We start from the raw sequence: 19516 nt of genomic DNA, 5'->3' as shown, positions 1-19516 counted from the left end.
TAGCAATAAACAAAAGCTAAAAGAATACAATAGCATACATATCTGATATATGGAAATAGAAACAGAAAGCACTCAATGAGGTCTATCAGATACAAACGTGTATAGTGCCTGCTGGAGCAGATGGCCAAGTTGATGAGAATTTCAGACAGTTTACAGCCAGACATTAGGTCCAAAGTCAGTTCACTGGAAAAATATAAATACACCAACCTGAGAAAACTCAACAAAGAAGAAAAGAATGTATCAAATTCTAACCATTGATTCATTTGATTCAGAGAGGAACATTTTGGTGAAAACTTGAGGTTTCAAATTTTTATTTCTGAAAATAATCTGAAAAATCAGATAAACCATAAAGGCTATCATAATTTAAATATTTAGGTTGAGTATAAACTAAATCATCTCCACTTTCTATTTATAAATTGGAATTAATTGTTTGCTTAACAAATAGGGTACTACAGAAATCTTATACTCAAATTACTAGATAACAAAGATGACTTTTCTTTCTTATTATATATTATTTAATGAAATGGTTAACAGTTGGCATATGGCATATGGCACTTCTTTCACACCACCGTGAGCCATGCTACAGAACGCTACATCACCCATCTAAGAATTTTTTTTCCTTCTTCTTACCCATATGGCATTCAATTCTAAAATAGATTTTTCTGCAGATAATCAGTGTCTCCATCCAATATTCCATGGTTGGGAACCAGATATGGCTGAAAGATGAGAGCAAGTTCATATAAACCTTCAGCTCGCAGTTGGTTCTACTGATCAGAAGACTCATCTATATGTATGTATTGCCACAGAATGCATGATAGCCACAGAAATCAACTGAAAATTGAACTTACCCATTTACTTTAAGATCTCATTCCTCACAGGAGCAGAAAATTAAGATTAAGTTATTTTAGTTTTATCAATCCACTTAGCTTAAATCACTTACCTATTCAGAAGTTTGACCTCAGAAATGTAAAGAACTGAACAGAAACAGATCAAAGTTTGATGTAGGGAATCTTGTCATGACTTCCAATATATAATTAGGTTGAAACCTCTAGGGCTCCATGATGGAGATTTATGAAATAAATTAAATGATATGACTGGGTAGCCTCAACCCATTTTAGACATGATGTTTGATAAAGACATATTTGATTAAAGACATTTGCCCACATTGTATAGCAAATTGTATTTTGCCCCTCAGCATGAGGATAGAAAATTTTATTAACAATCTATTGTTACTCTCAATTCTAAAGGTTAAAGGTAAGACCCTGCCTAAAAATTACCTACTGCCGAGGGCCTTTCGTTAATCATTACTGGTCAATGGGTTTTGCTATCATTGTCCCTCCTTTAGTTGTCTGCATCTGCTGAGAAATTTTCTAGACATCCTTTGCCCTTTAAAAAAAAATAATAATAAACCTCCTTTTTAATAAACAAAATAATTGTAGGTCATTCTTAACAGTGAATTGAAATAGTCTTTACTTATATTTGCAGTAGATGTTGCTGTCCCTTGCTTGAGTCCAAAAGTTTTTTTCTGACTCTTCAAATATTATGTGTTTTATCTCCTGGTAGCACTCAATAATTTATTCTTAAGTTATTTATGCTTACATTAAAATTTGTATATAACACTCCCCTATCATATTGAATTAGGATCCTTTATTTACAATAATTCTACTGTTTTCTCCAGTAGATTATGCACTGTGTGAGACCAGAAACACCATACATTTACTTTTGTATGTGCACTGCATGAAATACAATCAATAATAAATAAATATCTTTGAACACATAAATATACATTACAGATGCGCATGGTGGTGATAATAAGGTGATAATATAAAGTTATTCAAATGGAAATATCATTATTATAATTGGAAAAATGTTTTAAAATAAGATTACTTCATTCATTTTCTATTATTTATTTTTATTATGACTACAGATTAAAACTTACAAAAAAGAAACCATGAAATAGGAGGCAAAATAAATTACTCAGGAAACTTTATGTCCTGTGTCAAGAAGCAGGAAATAGGGTTTTTCAGGTTCCAAATGATCTTAATATGTATACCTATAGAGTTATAGAAAATCTCAACCTGGAAAATTTTAAAAGGTAGAATATTGTTATTAAATAGTATGGCTTTTAAAAGGAAAGACATTCATTCATTCCTTGATGTATTAATTTCTTCATTGTGCAAGAATACATGGAGAATAAAAGATGAAATGAAATATACCAGTTGTCTTCAAGATGTCCAAAACTTAACAGTTGAGCTAACAACTGAAGGTACAACAAAGGAAGTGCCAAGGAAGTTTAAAAGGAATGATAACTTTCAGCTAGGAAGAGCAAAGGAGACTTCATAGAAAGTAGCAGAAGGATTTTTGTATCCCTTCAGCAGTCTCATTGTTTTGGGAGAAAACAGTGCTATTGTTTAAAAGTAATTTTTGTTTGTTTGTTTTTGCTAGGTTATATGCATCCTTTAATATATTATCCTAAAAACAGAATTAAAATATCAGGAGTTTAAAATAATTTTAATTAGGAAACAGGCTAGGCAAGTAACAACTCAGCTTATTTTAGAAAAAAAAATGTGAACAGGTTAATTAGCTCTTCAAGGAAGTGATTAATAGCTTATGTTAAATCTATAGATCTACTTCAAGGAGAATGATTGACCTGTGTCCTAGAGAGCAGAGTAAAGAGATATGTCAAATTCTTCTTGATTTAATAAAATACAGTAACAGAGATGGAGTATAAAAAGTAGCTTAGATGAGCATATAGAGATTGTATTTTTGGTAAATGAATTTGGGTTTTATTAGCAAATACTTTCAAGAACCAAACTATGTATATGTTGATAATTATTCAACTCTGCGATAATATTCAAAATGTTTAACAAATAACCTCATAAAACTGAGCAGGAACTTTGATTTAGTTCAATGATTCAGTCCATTATCATCTGGAATGATCTAAAACATCCTGAACCACATTTTTAGTCAGAATCCCAAACTGTATTTGTTTCTAACTCACTTTATTCCAGATATATTTGACATAATTGAAACAATTGAACTCAAAATGAAAATAATTATAATCGGAAAGTGAGAGCATTTGTGAAAGAGACAATAGGAATAGAACAATTATGATGAAGTAGGATAAGGAAAGTATACAAAATGCATGCCTTGAATCTTGTGAAACAGCAAGACGTTAGGCTATAAATTGGCTTTTGAACTTCATAGCAACCATCCCCAAAGAGATATGTGAATTATTTACATGATTCACAGTGTCCATAAGGCAAAAATTAATTATTCAAAAGGATCATTGGTAATCTTGATAATGAAATGAGAGACATATTTCTTCCCTTCATTCTGATTACCCTATGTGATATGATAAAGTCTGCTAAAACATTTCTATAACAGACACAGTAATGTGTTTCATTAAGTTGCTATGCATTTTTTAATGTATACAAATTATATAATGCTAAAACTTTAGGCAGAAAGGTGATTTGAATCTGGCATGAAAATTCTCAATGACTTAGTTTAATCCAACAATAAAATTAGATTATCTTCAAAAATTGATGTAGTGTGCGTCTTTCTGGCATATTCAATAACTGTTAGTTCTTATATTTGCACTTTTTGAGAATTATTAGGCATTAGAGAGCTTGAGATTATATTCAACAAATCCCAGAACAATTCTAAATGCAGGTGACCCTTGAACAACGTGAAGGAAAGGAGAACAGTAGAAAATCCACGTATAAATTTTAACTCTTAAAAAATCATAATTGCTAATAGCCTACTATTGACAGGAAGCCTTACCATTAGCAAAAACAGCCAATTAACACATATTTTGTATACTATGTGTATTATATACTGTTTTTTAAAATGAAGTATGCTAAAGAAATGAAAAATGTTATTAATAAAATTAGAAGGAAGAAACAATATATTTACTATTCATTAAGTGGAAGTGGATCATCATAAAGGTCTTCACTCTTAATGTCTTCATGTTGAGTAGGCTGAAGAGGAGGAAGAAGGGAAAGGGATTATTTTTTCTTTCTCATGGATGGCAGAGGCGGGATAAAGTTGGTGTATAATTGGACCTGCATAGTTCAAACACTTATTGTTCAAAGGTCAACTGTAATTTGAAAATCAAGTGAGTGGGAAGTAGATGAAAAGTTACACTGTGTACATTGAGAATACTAATCTGGATTTCAGATCTCTATTAAAAAAGTAGATAAAAATCTATAGGTATGATCTACATTCTCCCCCAAAATGTAGGATTTTCTCCATCACAGAGAGATATGAGTGATTAGAGCTTCAAAATTCTCATACAGTAAGTATGACCAGAATATTTTTAATTTGGAAGAAATCTAATATGAGCAATAAAAATTTTTCTAACTACAATAAAGTCATAAATTAATATAAATATATACTTAATATATTTAGTATTTCAAACTTTTCTGAAAATTAGTTTTTAATCCTTGAAGATATAAGACTTTTCAGACTATGACCCTATTTAATGAGTTAACTTGACAAATAATTTCATCTATGAGACACTTTTTAAAGAGATCACTTTGGTTATCCAGTTTATTAAAATATTTTATTTATATCAATAAAGCCATATCCACTTAATCTAAAATATACATAACATGTAAACAAATTCAACATTAAGTTAATATTTGTAGGATGATAATAATGGCATTAATAATATCAATAGCTACCATTTGCTATAGTTTTATAATGTGCCAGACAGATCCTATTCTAGGCATTATACAAGTATTAATATTACATCATTTAATTTTCACAAAGACTGGCTAAGCCTCTTGGCCAACATCACATAATTGCTAAGTGGCTGAGCCAGGATTTAAACCCAGGAAGTTCAGATCCACTTCATAGCGCCAGATGTTAAAAATATCAGGATGAGCAAGATAGGGATTACCCCTACCCTCACATGCTAAATGGAAGAGAAATTGCAGTTAGAAAGTAACAGCAATAAAAATGTGCTGTTGTGTAATGTGAAGATTCACAGGTAGAGAACTAACATAATCTTTAAAAAAAAAACAACCAAACAAACAAACAAACAAAATACAAGAAAGTAGACCTGAAAAAAATAGGAGGAACTTGCCAGGAAAAATTTGGGAAAAAGAAAAAAAAGACCCTTCCAGAAAGAGAAAACTACATTTGTAAAATCTTATGATTTTATGAATTTATATGCTCAATAGCATAGAATTATCTTTGCCAGTCCTGTGTATATAGGATAGTGATCTCTATATTGATGGAATTGAAACATTTATCACTTTATCTTTCACTTGCTACTTCTTTCAGACATACAGTTTGTCAGTAGAGTTTTTAAATTGTATAAACCTCATTTGAAAACACTGTTGTAGATTATATAGCAATATAAATTATCTTATAGCAATTTTGGTATCTTCTGATATTAACATTATTATCATCACAATCCTTAAATGATGAAGTACCCACTGCTAAATGCCTGGCATATTTACTTCATCATAAAATATGTAAGTTTTGACTTATCTACTATTACATAATCTAGTTACAGGATCAAAACTGCAAATATATGCAATAAGATCATATTCTTATGAGAGATTCTTATTCTTATTCAGTAAGATCCTGTGCCTAGAATAGGGTCTTATTTTCAACCCAACTTGAGCACAAAGAACGAGAATTAGTCTCAAAAGCAAATAACCTTGTCCACTTGACAGAACATTTTATGCAACACAGTGCAAGCTGCACAGTTATAAAACTAGATAGAAGTGTCATTTCTACAATGTGAATTTTGAAAGTAAAGGGCACTTTAAAGACATACACCCAGCCCCCTTGTCTGCCATAAGCTAGATAGCTCAGCAGTACAGAATCAATGATATGAACTAATATCACAAATCATTGGTATAGGAAGAAAAATAGAAACTAGAGAACTCAAGGTTTTTCAGTTGTAAACAATAGCACTGATAAAGGAGAAAAAGAATAGCAAAAATATAATGATTTTAAAGGTAATTTTTTTCTGTCTTTACAAAATGTTTATCTATATTTTGGGATTCCTAGTTAATATATGAGCCAAGAAAATGACTCAATATTGTTTCATGTTAGAATTTAGCAATATCTACAGCAAACATTTTGCATTTTCTAAGAAATCCATTGTTTCAAAGTAAAACAAATTTATCTTTTTTCTATGTCTCTTCCATCTGCATATGCAATAAATATAATTTTACTTATAATGTGAATCAAATACATTGCACAATCTCATTCCAAATAAAAATTTAGCGTTTCTAACTGAATGGTATTCTAGATTCCATTTGGTACATTTTACCTATTTTTATACCAATTTTTTTGAAAGCAAGATTTTTTTATACTCTCATTATATTGTCTATACTTATAAAATACTAAAATATAGTGTCTATATAAATATGACCAGTTTTGTATTGCAAAAGATATTGCTATTTTATCATATTTATGAAACATGTTTTATGTTTCAGTGTGTAAAGCTTGGAAGGCTTCTCTCTTCTGACTCTTTTTCCAAATCCTCTGCTTCCCTTGACATTATGCATTTAGGGAATACCTTTGATGATTAGTTAATGAAAGGTCCTAAGCAATACTAAAATCAAATCAGGGAAAAAACAGGAAAATACAACATCATTCCCCAAGTAATTCCAGAGCTTACATTTTTCCCATTGTGGCCATTCCATCAACCACTAACCCCTCAATTGTTATGACTTCTGTTTATATTCGCCACAATGAAAATGGGCAAACCTACGGCTTAAAGTTTGCTTACTTATGGAAGAATTCTTTTCAGTCAGAAAATACTCTAACAAATATTTTCTAAAAGATTAAACTATAACATCATGAGTAATGAGAGGAAACAAAAACATATGCTATCATCCAGCCAAGCTCAATTCAACAATCTACAGTGATAAAGCATCAAATCAAACAACCCTATCAAAAAGTAGGCAAAGGACATGAACAGAAATTTCTCAGAACAAGACAGAAGAATGGCCAACAAACATATGAAAAAATGCTCAACATCTCTAATCATCAGGGAAATGCAAATCAAAACCACAATGAAATATCACTTAACCCCAGTGAGAATGGCCTTTATCAAAAACTCCCAAAACAATAAATGTTGGCATGGATGCGGAGAGACAGGAACACTCATACACTGCTGGTGGGACTGCAAACTAGTGCACCCTCTGTGGAAAGCAATATCGAAATACCTCAAACAGATACAAGTAGACCTACCATTTGATCCAGCAATCCCATTATTGGGCATCTACCCAAAAGAACAAAAACATTCTATAAAAAAGACATCTGCACTCAAATGTTTATAGCAGCACAATTCACAATTGCAAAGATGTGGAAACAACTCAGGTGCCCATCAATACATAAGTGGATTAATAAAATGTGATATATGTGTACCATGGAGTACTACTCAGCTATAAGAAACAATGGTGATACAGCACCTCTTATATTTTCCTGGATAGAGCTGGAACCCATTTTACTAAGTGAGGTATCCCAAGAATGGAAAAATAAGCACCACATGTACTTACCATCAAATTGATTTCACTGATCATCACCTGAGAGTACATTTACGAATAACATTAATCCAGTGTCATGCAGATGTGGGAGGGAGGGGATGGGTGTATGCATACATAATGAGTGCCATGCACACTGTCTAGGGGATGGACACACTTGAAGCTCTGATTCGGGGGAGGGGGGCAAGGGCAATATACATAATGTAAACTTTTGTACCCCCATAATATGCTGAAATAAAAAAAAAAGAACTATGAATATTAAAATGTTCTGTAAAATGAGAGCGATCTTAAAGTAAAAAAACAAGCACTTGTTTGGAGGAAAATATTTGTAAAAACATAAAATCAAAAATATATTAAAAAAAAGTGTCAACACAGATAGGAATGTGTGTTGATTGATTGACAGGTGCTATGATAAATGCAAACCATGTTAGAGACTATGAAGTAAAACTTTTGAATGGCAATTTATCATTACATTTTAAGAACAATAAATTATCCTAACCCTATCTTAAGAAATATCTCAAAAGAAGAAAATTTTAAAATAATTTAAGTAAAATTGTATTTTAACACTGTATTTTATAACATAATAGAAGTGGTTTTCAATAAAACCTAAATATAAAAAAGGGACACATATTAATTCATAGTTATGTGATAGATTGAGCAACTATGAAACCTTAAAAAAATGAATAATGGCTTATGAAATAATTTAAGTGAAATAATTTAAAACCACAATTTAACAGCTACTATAATTACAACTATGAAAAAGATATATACAGATATGTAGAAATATCAGAATAGGCCACAGATAAATGTAAATTATGAAGTTGATAGTAATTATTGTTAAAATATTTATGAAATATTTATTTAGTATTTTATTGTAAACTATAAAAATTATATAAGTTATTCAAAGTTTTCAAATATTAAAAGAAATTCCCTGATCCAAGTTTCTGAATGTTCTCTATGATTTAGCAGATGATTAACATGGAAAATTTTCCTTTTAGTTTAAATTGATTTATTCTCTCTAATTAAATATATGTAAACATATATTTATATATTAATATAAACTTTCATGCTTTCCTCAATAGAATATATGTCCCTAAGGGTGAGAGTTCTTGTCTGTTTTGTTCATTGATCTATCAGAAGCATCCAGAATAGTGTCTGGCACTTTGTAAATTTCAGTAAATATCTATCTGATGAAGGAATCGATCATTTTAAGCAGTTTTGAATATCTCTGTCAGAATTCATATGTTCATATTTCCTCATGTGAATGTACCATTCTCAGAGTAAAATTCCAATCCCCTCACTTTTTTTAAATGAATAGGTAAGATGTCATTGTATTGGGTGAGAAAAATATGGATGTAATTGGATTCTTTGGCAACACAGATAGTAAATACTATACTGATAAAATTTTTATGGCAAGTAGAAATTTATAAACTGAGTACCATATAAACATCTATTACCCATTGTATTTCCAAATGTTTAAGTAGATTCATGACTGGTGTCAAGGCTTAGAGAAGAAACTTCCAAAAAATGACTAAAATCAGGTAGAGCTCTTTGTTGTTTGAAGAATTCTAAGAGAAGACAAATAAAGTATATTCCTAGAAAGAATAAAAAATGACTATCCAACCTTATCTCCCTGTTAATTTTGGAATATAATACCTACATTAATATTAGAAAAATATGTTATCAGAAAATCTAAGAATAAAATCAGTCCTGTGAGTAATGATATTCTACCTGAAGTTCTACTGGAAATTCCCTTATCTACATATCTTGGATCACTTGTTCATAGGCAATAAAGAATTCAATCTAGTATATGCCAGGTACACTGCAACCAAGCTTATCATAAGACAATTTCTTTGCCACAATATATACAGAACCTTCTCTGGATTATTAATCGTACATTGCCTTTCATACATATTTTCTCAATGCCACAGAAATAATTGTAGGTTTCAATGTTTTAGAATCTGTTATGGGTTGAATTGTGTCCTCAAAAAGATAGGTTGAGGTCCTAATTCCCAGGAGCTTATTTGGAAATAGCATCTTTGCAAATAAAATTAGTTAAGATGAGTTTCATACTAACGTAGGGCAAGCCCTCCATCCAATATAACTGTTTTCCTGATAAGAAGATGATGCGAAGACATGAGGAAAGAATGCCAAGTGCAGACAGGGGCAGAGATTGGAGTTATGCTGCCACAGGCCAACAGAATGCCTGGCATAAAGCTACATAAATGACATGAGAAACCAGGAAGGGAGGGAGGGCTGGTGTGGGATAAAAACTTACCTATTGCAGACCATGAACACTATTCTGGTGATGGACACACCAAAAGCCCTGACTTAAACATTGTACAAGATGTCCATGTAATTAAACCACTTCTACGTCCTTAATTAGAATCTTGAAATAAAAAAAAAAAAAGAAAAAGAAATGGGAAAAAAAAAAAATAACTGCCTGGGCTACCAGAAGCTGAAAGAGACAAGGAAGGAGCTTCCCTAGAGGGTTCAGAGGGGGCTTGGCTCTGCCAATACCTGAATTTGAGACTTCTGACCTTCAGAACTTTAAGTGAATAAATTTCTGTTGTTTTAAGTCATCCAGTATGTGTTACCTTCTTATGGCAGTGCCAGGAAAATAATGTAGGCCATAGGAAACTAATGATTAAATTGGATAATGCCATATATTAATAAAAATACTGGACTTGGAGACATAGGTTTCAATCTCATTTTTGCCACATTTTATAGAGTGATTTTTTTTTCAGCATCTCGCTCTATTGTCCAAGGTGGAGTGCCTTGTTGAGGTTATAGCTCTGTAGTGAGTGATCTTTGATGGATACTAATCCAAATGTTCTTACCTGTCAATGAATATATTGTCTATATCATAGTAATACCTCCTCTTCCATTGAGCTATTGTGTATTGAAAGTACTACTATAAGAGATTAAGGACAATCATGCCTTTCCTTTAGTTCGCACTATATTTATAAAAATCACACCAGGTACTACTATGATTTGTACCTGATACAAACAGAATGTAAACTGATCTCAGAGAATTAAAATGTTCTGAAAGAACATTCAATGCTTAATGCTAACTAAATGATCTCGTTCAAGCTAGTTCAAAGAAAAGCAACCAACAGTATCTCTTGAATGTAGACATGTGTGAAGAGAAAACAAGATACACTCAGATAAGACTAGCAGATGAAAGCTAAGTAGAAATGCAAGAAAACATAATAGGTATTTTGTTAGTAACATAGCACATGCACTCCTTGGAAATGAAGAGAATATTTAAATAAATGGATAAGACTAGCAACCCCATAGGTAACCACCACAATCACTGCCCTAAGACTGTCCATTCCCCACAAAGTTACTGACACTAAGTTTTTAAAAAGTTAGTAAATTAAATGCATGTCCTTTTGCACCCATGTGCCAGAGTTTCCTAACAAATTTGACAACATGGGACAGGAGTCTTTATGGCAGTCTTTACTGTTTTGGTCTAAGTGTATTAACAGCTTGTATTAATTTCTTGGATAGCACAAAAGAGCACTATAAGACTAACCACAGAAAAAGTATTTTGACAGCTTCAACCCAATGTCTAAAGATGGAAATTTAGGTCATTATTTTGACCTTTCTATTGAATAATCTAGAGGGAAATGAGATGCTTTAAAAAAAATCTATATTAACTTATCTAGCATGTAACCAAAAATATCTACATTTTAATAGAATTAATTTTTTGAGCAATTTAGGGTTTATATCAAAATTGAGCAGAAGATATAGTGATTTCCTATATACACCTTGTACCCACACATGCATAGCCTTCCCCGTTATCAACATTCCTCATCAGAGTGGTACATTTGCAACAATTGATGCACCTGCATTGACACATAATTTTCACCCAGAGTCCATAGTTTACATTAAGGTTCACGCTGGGTGTTGGACATTCTGTGGGTTTGGATACATTCATAATGACCTGTATTCATCATTATGTTATCATACAAAGTAGTTTCACTGCGCTACAAATCCCGTGTGCTCTGCCTATTTATTCATTACCCCTTCATCCCTGAACCCTGGCAACCATTGATCTTTAACTTTCTACAGTCTTCATGTTTTTTTACTTTTCCAGAATGTCATAGTTGTAATCATGTAATATGTAGACTCTTCAGATTGGGTTTTTTACTTAGTAATATGCAGGTAAGTTTTCTCCATGTCTTTTCATAGCTTGATAGCGCATTTATTTTTATCATTGAATAATATTTTATTGTCTGAATATACCAAAGTTTATTTATTCATTCACCTACTGAAGGACATCTCAGTTGTTTTCAAATCTTGGCAATTATGAATAAAGCTGCTATAAACATTTATGTGCAAGTTTTGTGGGACATAAATTTTCAATTCCTTTGTGTAAACACCAAGGAGCATAATTGCTGGACCGTATGATAAGAAAGAATGTTTAGTTTTGTAAGAAACCACCAAATTGGCTTCCAAAATGGCTGATCCATTTACATTCTCAATAGAAATAATTGAGAGTGTCTATTGCTCCATATTCTCATTAGCATTTGGTGTCTTCAGTGTTCTGTATTTTTGCCTTTTTAGTAGATGTGTAGTGGTGTCTCATTGTCATTTTAATTTGCATTTCCCTGATGACATATGATGTGGAGCATCTCTTTATATGCTTAATTGCCATCTATATATTTTTTGTGAGGTATTTGTCCAGGTCTTTGCCCTATTTTTTTAGCCAGCTTGTTTGTTTTCTCATCATTGAGTTTCAGGTGTTCTTTGTCTATTTTTGATAACAGTCGTCTATCAAATATGTTTTTTGCAAGTATTTTCTCCCTGTCTGTGGCTAGTCTTCTCATTCTCTTTACAGTGTCTTTCACAGAGCAGAAATTTTAAATTTTAATGAAGTCCAGCTTATTAATGTTTTCTTTCACAGATCATGCCTTTGGTGTTACATCTAAAAAGATATCACCATATGTACATAAGGTCATCTACATTTTCTCCTTTGTTATTTTCTAGAAGTTTTATAGTTTTGCATTTTATATTTAGGTCTGTGATCCATTTTGAGTTAATTTTTGTGAAGGGTATAAGGCCTATGTCTAGATTCATTTTTTTTACCTGTGTATATCCTGCTGTTTCAGCACCATTCATTGAAAAGACTATTATTCTTCCATTGTATTGCCTTTATTCCTTTGTCAAATATAAAAATTTTAGAAGAAAATGTTAGAAAAACTCTTCTATGTATCAGCCTAGGCAAAGAATTTATGAAAAGAGCCCATTGACAATCAGAGCAACAATAAAAATAAATAAATGAGACCTGATCAAACTGAGAAGCTTCTGCACAGCCAAAGACATAATCAATAGAGCAAATAAACAACCTACAGAATGGGAGAAAATATTTGCAAGCTATACATCTGATAAAGGGCTAATAACCAGAATCCACAAAGAACTCAAGCAAATAAGCCAGAACAACCAACAAACAACCCCATTTAAAAGTGGGAAAAAGACGTGAACAGAAACTTTTCAAAAGAAGATAGACAAATGGCCGATAAACATATGAAAAAAAATGTTCAATGTCACTATCCATCAGGGAAATACAAATTAAAACCACACTGAGATATTACCTTATCCCAGTTAGAAGGGTGTTTATTAAAAACTCCAAAAACAATAAATGTTGGTGTGCAGAGAGAAAGGAACACTTATACACTTTAGGTGGGATTGCAAATTAAAACAACCTCCATGGAAAACAATATGGGGATTCCTCAGGGAACTAAAAGTAGACCTACCATGTGATCCAGCAATCCCACTACTGGGTATTTTATCAAAAAGACACCTGCACTAAATTGTTTATTGCAGCAGAATTCACAATTGCAAACATGTGGAATCAACCCAGATGTCCATTTATTCATGAGTGGATTAACAAAATGTCAATATGTTTGCTATGGAATACTACTCAGCCATGAAGAAGGATGAATTAAGGCCTTTTGCAACAATTTGGTTGGAACTGAGACCGTTCTCTTAAGTATTTAAGGAATGAAAAACCAAACATCACATGTACTTGCTATTAAATTAGAACTAACTGATAAGTACACATGTGTACAGAGGGAAGTAAAACTCAGTAAAAATCAAGCAGGGGTGGGCAGTGGTGAAGAAGGGATTGTCAAAAATCTACTTACTAGGTACAGTGAACACTTTCTGGGTTATGGGAACACTTATAACCCTGACTCAAGCATAAATAAAAGTGATGCATGTGATCAAAACATTTTTACCCCCATAATATTTTGAAGTAATAATACCAATAATCAGGTAATTGTATGGATCTACATCTGGGCTCTGTATTTTTTTCCATTCAACTATTTGTCTATTCTTTAGCTAATAACACACTGTGTTGATTACTGGAGCAATATAATGAGTCTTGAAGTAGTGTAATATCAATCTTCCAACTTTGTTCTTTTTGTTCAATATTTTGTTGCCTATTCTGGATCTTTTGCCTCTTCATATAAACTTTAGAATCATTTTGTCAATATCCACAAAATAACTTGCTGGGATTTTGTTAAACTTATAGAACAAGTTGGGAAGAACTGATATTATGACAATATTGAGTCCTCCTATTCATAAACAAGGAATATCCATTTATTTACTTTCTTTGCTTTTTTTATCAGAATTTTGAGGTTCTCTGCATATATATTTTGTACATTTTTGTTAGATTTATATAAGTATTTTATTAATCTTAGCGCTAATGTAAATGGTATTATATTCCTTGTGTTTATAATTTTAGGTTTTTAAAAAATAAGAATTAGATATATTTAAGGTACATAATGTGCTATTTTAATATATATATATATACACACACACAGTAACCTGATTAGCTTATTAGCATATTCGTCTATTCACGGTTACCTTTTTTTTTTGTGTGTGTGTGTGTGTGTGTGTGTGTGTGTGGAAAGTGTACTGAAGATGCAATTTCGGCAAATTTTAATTAGACAATGAAGTATTATTAACCATAGTCTCCATGATGTACATTAGATGTCTAGAACTTACTCAACCTACATAATTAAAACTTTGTACACTTTGATCAAATAGGGAAATCTTGATTAAATTATATTGTGTTTTTAGTTTAAAATCCTACTTGTTCGTTGTTGGTATATAGAAAAGTTATTTATTTTATTTATTATACCAAGGTTGTGTTTCCTGCAACCTTGGTATAATAACTTAATAGTTCCAGGAGGGTTTTTTTTTTTTTTTGCATATTATTTTCAATTTTCCACATTGACCACCACATCATCTGCAATCAAAGACAGATTTATTTCTTCCTTCCCAATCTGTATCCTATCTCTTCCCTTTTCTTCCCTTCCCTTCCCTTCCCTTTTCTTTTCTCATTTTCTTTTGTTTTCCTCTTTTCTTTTTTTTTCTTTTTTTATTACATTATCTAGGACTTCCAGTATGATGTTGTATGATGTTGAAAAGCAGTAATAAGAGCAGAAACAATTGCCTTGTTCTTGATCTTAGTGTATTAAATAGGATGTTAGCTGTAAGGTTTTTGTAGATATTCTTTATCTACAAAAGTTGAGGAAGTTCTCTATTCCTAGATTACTGAGAGTTTTTATCATGAGTCATTGTTGGATTTTTGTCAAATGCTTTTTCTGCATCTGTTGGTATGATCATGTGATTTTTCTTCTTCATCTTGATGTGATGGATTACATTAATCAAGTTTCAAATATTGAGCCAACTTTACATCCCTATGATAAAGTCCACTTAGGTGTAGTACATAATTTCTTTTCATACATTGTTTGATACAATTTGCTAATTTTATTGAAGATTTTTTCATCTATGTTCATGAGAGATATTGGCCTGGAGCTTTTTTTTGGTAATGTCATTGCCTGTTTTTGGTATTTAGGTAATGATGGTCTCATAGAATGAGTTAGAAAGTATTCCCTCTGCATCTATCTTCTGGAAGATATTGGAAAGAATCAGTACAACTTCTTCTAAAATGTTTCATAGTATTCACCTGTGAACCCATCTGGGCCTGGTGCTATTTGGATTGTCTGTTTTTTGGTGTGAGTTTTGATAGACTGTGTCTTTGCAGGAATTGATCCATTTTATATAGGTTACAAATCTGTGGGCATAGTGTTGTTCAAAATGTCATTTTATTATCCTTTTAATGTTCATGAAATTTGTAGTGATGCCCCCTCTTTCACTTAAGGTATTGGTAATTTTCATCCTCTCACTTTTTCTTTTCAGTTAGCCTGGTGAGAGGCTTATCAATTTTATTGATCTTTTCAAAGAACCAGCTTTCACCAATTTCATTGATTTTTGCTCTAATTTGCATATTTTTTTCTTCTACCTACTTTGGATTAATTCTCTTATTTATTTCATTTCCTAAATGGCAGTTTAGGTGGTTGATTTTAGATTTTTTGTCTCTTCCAATATATGCATTCAGAGTTATAAATTTCCCTTCCCTTGTTGCATCCCACAAATTTTGATATCATATTTGTATTTTTACATAGCTAAAACTTTGACTTAGGTGATATATGGAAGTGTTTAGTCTTCACATATTTTGGGATTCTCTATTTATCTTTCTGTTGTTGGTTTCTAGTTTATTTTCATTGTAGTCTGAGAGCAGTCATTGTATGATTTCTACTTTTAAAATGTGTTTTATGGCCCAGAATGTGATCTATCTTGTGTTTGTTCCATGTGATCTTAAAAATATGTATTCTGATGTTGTTCTATGAAGTAGTCTATAGATGTCAATTATTTCCACTTGATTGATGGTGTTGTGTTCAACTATCTCCTTATTAAATTCATGCCTACTGGATCTGTCTATTTCTGATACAGTGGTGTTGAAGTTTAAAACTATAATAGTAGATGCCTCTATTTCTTCTCATAGCATTATCAGTTTTTGCCTTAGGGATATTGATGTTTTAATATTAGTTTAAATTTTATATCAACCTGAAAATTTCATTGGTTTTTCCTCAGAATTTTTAGAATTGTAAAAATGGTGATATATCTGAAAAAGTATAATCTTTTGAATTGCAATTTCTACCTTTATTCTGCTTATACAATTTTGTTTTTTCAAAACCTATTCTTGTGAATTCATGTTAATTAATGGGGTTAATAAAATGCTAAAATTGTAATTTAGTTATAGCAGAGAGTATGTGAGATTGTGTGGGCTTTTGTGTGTGTGTGTTTGAGTGTCTGTATGTGTGTAATACTGTCATGATATTCTGGGGACTAGTCTGATCCCAACAAATACTAATTTTGTTTTTCACGTAATGGCAAAAAATTATGGTGACTCTTAACTGAAATAGCTTCCTTTTGTACTAATAGAGTATTTAAGTGTTTGAGGACGGGGGATCGAGCATTTTTAAACTCTATTTAGATGCATGCAATTCCAGCCTCTGTGTTTTCCATAGACATCTCTGATTTTTATGGTACTGCTAAAGTATGTCCAAATTCATATAAATATTGAGGAATGGGCTTTAAGAGAAAGAAAGAAGTTGCTGAATTAAGACTTCACACCTATTTTTTTATTGGAATAGTAATCAGTCTTTTTCTGGCTTCCTGCCTGAAGCATTTGTTTAGTTAACAGCCTGTGACATTCTAATAATGTGAAACTTTTTCAAGAGACAAAATAAGGCTAACAAATGACTTTACAGTAATAGTAACAAATATTAGTTTTGCCTAGCTAAGCTTGTCCCTTAAAAATCTATAATCATACCAGGTTTTCTAGGAATCAACACCCAAGCTTTCAAACATGCATAAAAGTGTACATGGTCATTCCATCATATCTAATATCTGATGATGATTTTTTTTTAATTGAGGCATATTAGATTCAGGTGTGTAAATTATGATCATAATTTATTGGTTCAATGATCAACACTATAATATTCCCCAGTGTTGATATGAAATTTACCTAATATTCATACTTTGAATTCAATCATTTATCATAGAAATTTTTTGATTCCTACTTAAACATTTTTGCAAGTAATGTCATGTGCACACAGAGAGGTCTTTTTTTTTTTTCTGATGGAATCTTCTTCTGTACAGAGATTTATTAGAAACTTAGAAATCACTGAAGTAACTAAATGTCCCAATAGTGAAGTTCCATTTTGTAAATTCATTTGAAGAAAAAGAACACTCTAAAATCCATTACAGAATTAGAAAGAAATTCTGTATCAAAGATTATCTTCTGAAGGACTATGTTGTTGCACAGAGACTAGAAAAAACAGAAAGAGACTAAGAAGAGAGAAGGAAAGACAAAATGTGGGAAAAAAGAGAAATAATTCTACCCTACAGTATACTTATATTTTTACACTAAAAAGAATATCTCATAATGTCATGAAACATCCATTTATCACTGTTTTATCACTGTCACGTGTCTACTCCTTTCCATTGCAGTCTGCTAAGTCTGGTCTGCTCTGAGGTTGATCTATGCATTTTTCTATCAGTCAACTTGAATAAAACCACTGGGAAAGATACTTAACAATACTATTTTCTTTAGAGCACAGACTAGAACTAAGGGCTTATTTTATAAATGCTCATATGAATTGGCTTAATGTTGTTGATCACATAGCCACTAAGATCTAGTTATGTCCTTTATGAAGTTTGGCAAGGACTCACCTTACCAGTGAAACTGCTAAAGGAGATAATTTCATCTGCATAGATTTTCTAGATGCCATTCTAGATCTAGATGCCGTGGCAGTCTTTTGTATACTTTGCTTGTTTTCTGTGTGTAGCCTTCAAGTTTTGCAGTTTGTTTAAAGCCATGAGGCCTGGTGATGCTATTTTTTTTTTTTTTTTTTTCTGTTTATGTAGTGCTTACACACAGAGGGCTGTTAGTAAAACTCTTCTGCTCTCTGCAGGATACAGCTCCCTCCACAATTTCCTTTATCACTGTCCTTGAGAAGTAACATTAAATGCCACCCTTCATATGAAAGAGGTGTGTGGGGGATGCAAGGGTCTTCCTTTCATTTTCTGGTAGTGTTTGTTTCCTTTCAGGGTTTCCCAGATCATGTTTATGTATTTTCTCTTCTTCTTTGATCTTTTTTTTGGGGGGGTGGGGGGGTTTGTCCTCCTTGTTGTTTTCATTTTTATCCATTTTGTCTCCTATTTTCTCTTTTCCATTAGAATCTTTATTATTATATATAAGCCTATTTCAGTCACTTTCTCTCATTTGTTGACATGGGAGTTTCCGATTACAGGCACCCCATTTTGTCCCTCCACTCGGCAGGCTTCACTTGTTGATAAAATTTTTACAATTTCAAAGTGTTTTTAAGCCAATACGTTTGCGTCTGTGCTACACATATTCTGTACCCAGGATCCCTGTCTTTCATGATTATGTGCTGTAATTTTTGAGGGCAAAACATGTGAAGCTTTTGCAGAAGCTCAAAATGTTAGATGTGGCTTTTTCTTCCAAGCAAGTGAGTGATAATAACTGTTTATCTCTCGGAGAACTAAAATTTGGAACTAAGGAGGAAGTTTGCTTCCCATGAATAATTTAAGCCAATAAGGAAAAAGAGAACAAGGATAATATTTCATTCTCAAGAAGCATTTAATTTTAACGGTTTGGAAAAGCAAAAGTCTCAAGTCCATCCCAAAGCACAGTGTCTGTTGTCAAACACCCTAACTGGCCGTAGTTTATATATATCACACACGTGTGTGTGTGAGAGCACACATGCGTGTACACACACACGTACATTTTATCTTCAAGACATAGAAGACAAAGAAATATTGACTAAAAAGACGCAAATTAATACAGAGGAAGAGATAGTTATTATAGGAAACTTAAGGCTTACAAACGACTTAAAACCCTTTTGCTTTCTTTTGTAGTGTTTTTATAACTTTATTAAATATTTTCCACCTAAATTCATAGAGATAACTGGCACATTATTAATATAAATTCTCCCAACCACTACTAGCTAATATTCTTTACAAGATGTTTTAAATGAGTGGTATAGAAAAGTTATAAGGTAAAATTCAGATTCTAATAAGGTAAAGTAGCTTCCATTTTAGTAGCACTTATTCATTGC

Source organism: Eulemur rufifrons, chromosome 15 (assembly GCF_041146395.1).
Source record: "Eulemur rufifrons isolate Redbay chromosome 15, OSU_ERuf_1, whole genome shotgun sequence".
In the NCBI taxonomy this organism is placed as follows: Eukaryota; Metazoa; Chordata; class Mammalia; order Primates; family Lemuridae; genus Eulemur; species Eulemur rufifrons.
The sequence above is the reverse complement of the archived record's forward strand: the minus strand, read 5'-3'. Positions refer to the sequence as shown.